The following is an 8,000-nucleotide window of genomic DNA, read 5'->3' as shown; positions in this document are numbered from 1 at the left end:
GTATTCTGATTGGCTAAGCCCAGGTCACATGGGGATGGCTAGGTTGCCTTCCTTTGTGTTACCACACAGAAAGGGGAAGAATATTTCCCCACGCTAGGGGAGATGGGTAATGAACACATATCTACTATAGAACCAAATGTGCTTTAAAACCAGAACAAACCTAAAGACTCAGACCTTTATATCTTGACTTGCTGCAGAACCCCGGGAACCATAATACTAGGGACATGGAAAACGACCATTACCTCTCCAAAAGTGTGCTCTCCATTTCAGTGGGCTCTGAAGTTGTGACTGGAATAGGACATCTTTCTCTAAGACCCTACCTGATTGAAGTTACTGTTGCAAACTGAGAAACACATTAAGCCCCTTCCCCTCACAGACTGTTTATTCCCTCCTGCTCTAGCTTTTGAATCTAAACATTTTTTCTTTTTTCTTTTTTTTTGAATCTAAACTTAAATGGTGAGACAAAGGAAGACGTTTGCCAAAAGAGAGAGCAATACAGGAAGCTCTGGTTTCAGAAATGCTGAATTACTCTTCACAAAACTGCCAACTTTTTAGAAAAGAAAAAACAGCTAAGCTCATTAAAAAGTCATCTAACATGACTGAAGACAGAAGGGTGGATGTGCAGTTAGCGAATTACCTAACTCCTGCATCTTTTTTTTTTTAATTTTTTTATTTATTTCTAGGAGAGAGAGAGAGACAGCGTGAGCAGGGGACGGTCAGAGAGAGAGGGGGAGATACAGACTCTGAAATTGGCTCCAGGCTCTGAGCTGGCAGTCAGCACAGAGCCCGACGCGGGGCTCGAACCCACGAACCGCGAGATCATGACCTAAGCGAAAGTCGGACGCTTAACCGACTAAGCCACCCAGGCGCCCCCTAACTCCTGCATCTTGCAGCTTTCTCGGAACCCTGGGAGAACCCATCTGCTTCAAGAGTGTACACAGGTACAGTCAAAAATAGCTACACCCCATGAACTAGGAGAGGAAGCAGGGTGAGCTAAACCACTTGGGTCCCTGAAATATCAGTTTCCTCATCTGCAAAATGGGGATAAGCCTGTTTTATAAGATTGTGGAGAGTTATATAATGCCCTGTTGCTACTATAACAAATTACCACAGATTCAGTGGCTTAAAAGGACACAGACTTCTCTTTACGGTTCTGGTGGTCAGAAGTCGTAAATGGGCTGTCAGGACTGCATTCTTTCCAGAGTATCTAGGGGAATAATCCATTTCCTTGCCTTCTTTAGACTCCAGAGGCTGCCCACATTCCTGGGCTCCTGGCCACATCACTCCAACTCCTGCTTCGGTGGTCATTTTCTTTTCTGACTCTGACCCTCTTTCTTTCCTTTTATAATGATCCTTATGATTACATTGGTCCACCCAGAGACTCCAGGTTAATTATCCAATATCATTTTCCTTAATCACACCCACAAAGTCTCTTTTTCCATGGAAGGTAAGAGACTTACAGGCATCATGGGTTAGGACCTAGACATGTTTAGATGCCATTATTCTTCCCTTCTACAGGAGCACAAAATGAAACAATATCGGTGAAGATTTGCAATGTGGTGTTTGCCACATAATAGCTACTTGACCAAGTGCCAATTTGCAGATTTTAAGCTTTAACAATTCAGATATCTGACTATGCATTCAGTCCACCACTCAATTCTTAGATATTCAGTAGTCTAGTGGGGGTTGGAATACATAACTCTATTTTCTCATGGATGCCATCCTAATTTGTTTATATTTATGAGCTCTGGATACTGACCTTAGAAGATACTTTCTGTTCAGAAGTAAAGGGCAGTCTTTGAATGGAACTATTTTAAACAGCAAAACAGTTAACATGCTAGTTCTCTTCAGTGACTCTTTAATGAAAGCCAAATGGAACACATAGGTTGTGGAGAATTTTCAGAGGATACTCAGTGTCCTAAAAAATGTTACATCTTGTAAAAATTAAACGGTTATTTCATCAAAGTATGTTGTAGGAGGTCAAGATTTGACAATACAGATGTTTGTGCCTCAGAAGGCCTCCTTATTTGTATTTGGACCAACAGGTTCCCAAGGCATCCCCTTGGGATACCCTTTGGGGAGGGTCCTGCTGGCCCTAAACTGTACTCTACACCTAGCAGGGCCCTGAATCAGGGTGGTGGATGCTAAATACTGATGTGTTTCACATGGCCCATTGCACTCCAAGGACCTCAATGGCCAAATAAAACTCCTTACCACTTTGAAGATACGCAGTACCCTTTGAGAGCCTCCCAAAAAGATTCATGAAACTTTATTCATACATCTAAAGAAAGAAAGAGATGATGGCTTCATTAATTTTAGTGAAACAAATAAACACCCATGATACCCAGAGGGGTCCATCTTTGCAGTAATGAAGTTTATATTTGGTATGATGGGCCATCCCTCATATGTGTTCTTCCTGGTTAATAATAGTCTTTGTTTGGGAGGCACTCTCCTAGGAGGGAATGCTAATGTAATACTCACTGAGTTTTTCTGCTACTGGCTGGGAATTATCAATAGGTCATAAATAAACTACCAGTACATAGGAAAGACAATAAGATTATATATACTCCTACTACCTCCAATTACAGTAAGAGCAACAATTATAAGGTTGCACTCCTACAGCCACCCTAGGGAGAAAATGAAAGGAAAATGTTCCATTAGCTTAATGAAGAGAGCACAGCAGAGCTACAGTCAAATTTTCTCACTATTAGCACCTATGGTGTGCCCTAGCACACAAGGGAAGCTCAATACACAGGGTAACAATTAAATTTCCTGACAATTAGCCCCTACCACGTACATTCCCTGAACCCAAAGGAGACATTTCAAAGCATCACATTTACATTCTCCACCTTTTGACGATGGAATTTGAGTGAGTCACTTGCTTGTGGAAATGGAGTCGGGACTAAAAGTTTATTTTATCGAGAACAGCAAAGTGTCATTGGCAGACTTTCTGGAGAGTACACAGAAACTGAATGGTGGGTTTGTAAAAGGGGGAACTGTGAAAGATGAAAGAAATGTTCACGCCAACCTAATTAGGGCAAAGATGGACTGGATCCATGTTGGTAATTTCAGTGTTCAGAGTAACTTCACTGCTACCTGTGTTAGGAAGGAGACCAGTTGTGGGGGAGGTGCTGGAAATAGATACGAGGTCTCTCATTCCAAATGCCAAAGAACCAGGTTTGCTTCCTGGAAGGCACTGTATAGAGAAGGAGGCTCCTGAGACTGGCTCCCTTGTGTCCAGATTCTGGTCTACCCCTTCACCTCACCGAACTCCGATTTCCTTCTTCTGCAAAATGGAGGTGGCAAATGTCCATGGGTTATCAGGAGGATTAAAAGAGAAAAGGCCTAGGGATCTATCAACAGTAAGTGCTTAACAAATGTTGGTTATTATGAGAGACTCTTGAATGCTGAGAACTGAGCACTGATGGGTGTGGGGGGGGAAGAGGGAGATGGGCATGGAGGAGGGCACTTGTGGGGCTGAGCACTGGGTGTTATATGGAAACCAACTTGACAATAAACTTTGTAATAAATAAATAAATAAATAAATAAATAAATAAATAAATAAATAAAATAAAATAAAAGTAAAAAACCCCCCAAATGTTGGTTATTATGATCTATATTCAGAACCAGCCTAGAACAGTATGCATTTGGATGGCCTAAGTACATATTTGTGTGCAAAGAATATTCTCAAAATTTCCTTCTGGAGACCAAGGTTTAAACTTTACTTGGGCAGTAGACAGTGAGCAGTTCACTTTGTTTCGTCTCAATTTAAGAAGTAAACGATGTTTTTGCAGTTTGGAGATGCAACTATCTGAACTGCTCTACAAATCATCCATAGATATTATGGACAAATACAGGCAAACAATGGGAACCCCCACCCCCATTATCTAGAGCACAAGAGGCTTTTGCTTGGTCCAGCTTCTGCACCCCATGAAGTAGAATACTGACCTTGACCACACCAATCCACTACAGCGATTGCTTCTTGTTGCCATGTGGAGTTGCTGTTGAAAAATGGGTGCTCCACCGTCCAACAGGCCTGACACAGAGTGCCAGGAAGTCTCTGGGCAGCACAAAGCAGTTCTTAAATGAAGACCAATACCTCTTCGTTGGAGCCAGCTTTGATCAAAGGTGCGCCTCCAGCATAAGCCTTTAACCTGCCTTGTACCCCATGACCTCCAGGGCACATATTGGCCTTAGTAACTCTGGATCGGAGTGGGTTCAACCCAGAAGGCTCTCTCAACCTTCCTTGTAGTTCACACCTCCAGGAATCAGGTCACTTCTCAGTTTAAATCCTCAAAACATGCTCAGGATGGTTTCCTGGATTGCAGTTTCCCAACCTTTGACTTCTGTTTTTTTCTTAGTTTATTGTCAAGTTGGTTTCCATATAACACCCAGTGCTCATCCCAACAAGTGCCCTCCTCCATACCCACCCCTCCTCTTCCCCTCTCCCCCACCCCCATCAGCCCTCAGTTTGTTCTCAGCATTCAAGAGTCTCTCATGGTAGTAGTTACTGATAGAAAGCTGAAAAGAAAAATGGCAAGTCAAGTAGCAGACTTTATCTTATTGAGAAACCATGTTCCCGAGGATAGTGTGTCAAACATTATTATCCTTAGTGTCTGTGGATTGTGCTGGTGTTTCAGAAGGTAGTTTGTAACTGCAGTTAGAATTTAGATGTTTCCTGAAATTGCCACAGTAGTTTTAACATCATTTAGTTTGTATGAAGATACTGAGTTTGAAAAGTGAAAGCACTTCTCAGTTACACCTTCACCTGTCCTTGTGATACCTGCCATTTTGTGACAAGCAAGGTCACTTCTTTCCTGAATGGTGTGGAAGCTGCTTTTCACGGCACTTGCTGCTCTCTTCCTGATTACCAGAAGGTTCTCTCTTGCCCTCTGCCTCGCCTGCCCTCAGTTTCTCTGACAGTTGTCCATTAGGTTGTAAAAATCAGATCCTGCTTCCATCCCCCAGAACTCTTCATCCTTTTCTTTCCATTTTTTTTTTACCTCTAAAGAATTTATCACTACTCACATACTACATATTTTACTTATTGCTGTAATTTTGTTAACATTTGTTAAGTAGAGCCCCAGGGTGTCGGAGGGTGGCCCACGATTCAACAAAACAAAAGGGAAAGTGAAACAGCAAAGCTTATTACTCACAGGTTCCGGAGGAAGTACGTGGCACGCCTCAAGGGGCCCTGACGGTGGTCGAGGCAAGGTGCCAGGGGAGACAGTAAGGTAAGTCTGCAGGTATACCTGGGGGTTCCTGGCCAAATTGGCCAATTCAAACCAAAAAAACAAAAAACAAAAAACAACCAAGGTTTTCATCTCATTTAAGCGGTGCAGGAGGAGAAGGCCCAGGGAGATGGGGGAGAGTGCTTATCCCAAAGGTCGTATCAGGAACGTAGATTTACTTGTGACTGTGGGCATGTGTTCAAGGGAGGGGCTGATGTGGGTTCGACACCCCAGCAGGCAGCTTGGCCACACAAAATAGATGCTAAGGCAGCACCCTTGTGGTGTAGTTTAGCTACACTCTCAACACCTAGTTATGTCTTTATTTTCTGTTTCTCCTTACTATAAGTTCCATGAAGATAGTGGTTTTGTTTTATTCATTGTTGAATCCCTCATGCTTAATTTAGTGCCTGAACATAGTACATGCTGTATATATACGCTGTTGAATTAAAAGCCCACCCCCAGGTTCACAAAGTTGTGTGTGTGTGTGTTTGTGTGTATGTGTGTGTGTGTGTGTGTGTGTGTGAGAGAGAGAGAGAGAGAGAGAGAGAGAGAGACCCAATCAAGGAACTTCCATAAGGGAAAAATGTTCTTCTTAATTTTCTTTTTTATTTTAGAAAAAGAGCAAAAGTGGGGGAGAGGGGCAGAAGGAGAGAGAGAGAAAGAGAGAGAGAGAGAGAGAGAGAGAATCTTAAGCGGGCTCCTCACTCAGTGTGGAGCCAGACACAGGGCTTCATCCCATGACCCTGGGATCATGACCGGAGCTGAAATCAAGAGTCAGACACTCAACTGACTGAGCCACCCAGGCACCGCAGGGGAAGTTTTCTGTAATTCCACAACTTGCTTTCCTCACCATGTGCCCTATGATCATTGTCACCACTATCACTTTTTCCTTTTGTCTCTTCTCTTTGCCCAAAATAATGTGCCTACCAAAGATAAAATTTGGCTTATGCGAAATGTAGATGTACAAGAGAAACATAGAAAGTGATGGAGACCTCAGAGATTATGCAGTCATCTTGCCTTGTTCCTACATTTTTTGGATGAGAGAACTGACAACAAATGATATGGTCACAATTGCATAACCACCAGCACTGGCTTTTGTTTTAGTTTTGGGATAGATAAGTCTTGTGACTTCATAAAAAGATTTGAAAACCTGTCCTTATCAGGATAGAAGCTCCCATAAGCTCATGAGCCCTCATGCACCATTTGGGACCTTGAAGTAATGACACGGGCTAAGTCACTGTGTCAGGCAGGCCATGGGAGTAAGATGAGCAGAATGGTTGACGTGGTGTGATCTGATCTGAGAGGTGGTATGGAGGCCCTATAACCCAGGATACAGAACACTCCCCACGTCAGAAACTTACCTTTTGTCTTTGTGTGAAGCTTTACTCACGCCACAATCCTATTTGAAAAGTGAATCCTCTGAATGGTGTAACACGCAAGGTTCCTTATACTTCAGTGGGGGACACAGAAACTTTGAAGTGATCTTAGATTTTTGGGATTTCACAGGAGTACTGAGATTCTAGGATTGGGGAAAGAACAGAGTGGAAACTAGGATGTGCTCAAAGATGAAACAAACATGCTGAGAGCTCGGAGAACTTAAGTTCTGAGTTGCTTCTCCAGTTTAACGGGTTAAAAAACAAAGGCTTTATAGTGTTAACGGTGGGATATGATGTAGAACTAATCACGTCGTATAGTGGTCCAGGGAAGCAGTGACACACAGTTACTTAACAACTGTTAATTTTACTAATTAGCCCTTGATTCTCACTGAGTAGTGATGAACGTGTAAAGATGGGTGCAGGGTATCTCTGGATGTTCTCTGCAGCTCGTGTACCTGGCATGAAACAAAGCATGTTTTGTGGATAGTGATGAAATGAAAGTATGCAGTCTTGTGTTGAGGGCAGGGTGGTCCCCTCCTGACGTAGGCATTGTCTGCAGAGAAGCCTAAACACAATAGTAAAACTGACCAAACATTGGTCTGCTTTTTATTGTCATGTGCCAATAAATCTGAATTATTATAATGTTAGTGACAAAATAGTCCTCTCCCAAACGATCTCTTGCTTGTCTAAATTCTAAATCATTACTGTGGCTATTGCAGAGTTGAAATAAAATATATGTAAATTTCAGATTAGCACATTTTGATAACTTATCCTTTAATAAACAATGCATCCTGCATGGAAGTTAATTTGGAGAATTCCCAATTATACCATCAGCCCGCGCACATGGACTTGGCTGCATCCATTTCTTTCCATAGTAATAGCAGTTGGGGATTGGTTGGGTTTTTTCTTAATTATTTTTTAATGTTTACTTTTGAGAGAGAGAGACAGACAGACAGACAGAGCACAAACAGGGGAGGGACAGAGAGAAAGAGGGAGACACAGAACCTGAAGCAGGCTCTAGGCTCTGAGCTGTCAGCACAGAACCTGACATGGGGCTTGAACCCATGAACCGTGAGATCATGACCTGAGCTGAAGTCAGGCACTTAACCTACAGAGCCACCCATGCGCCCCAGTTGCAGACGGTTAAAGCCTGCTTTGCAAGGAATTTCTATCTCCAAACTTTATGGTTGTACATGATCCTATGTTTAAATAGTATACTTGAAATTAATAATTTAGCTCAGTGATTTTAAAGATAGGAAACAGAACTTGAGTCATTTCGATCCAGTCATTCTGGGACGTTTTATTACAACAGTGAGACAGCATGCTAAATCTGAAGTGTGAACTTTTTGTTTGAGAAGTGTAAATCTTATTTCAAACATCAAATCTTATACCA

Source organism: Crocuta crocuta, unplaced genomic scaffold (assembly GCF_008692635.1).
Source record: "Crocuta crocuta isolate KB4526 unplaced genomic scaffold, BGI_CrCroc_1.0 scaffold10, whole genome shotgun sequence".
NCBI classification, from domain to species: Eukaryota; Metazoa; Chordata; class Mammalia; order Carnivora; family Hyaenidae; genus Crocuta; species Crocuta crocuta.
Note: the sequence above shows the minus strand (reverse complement) of the source record.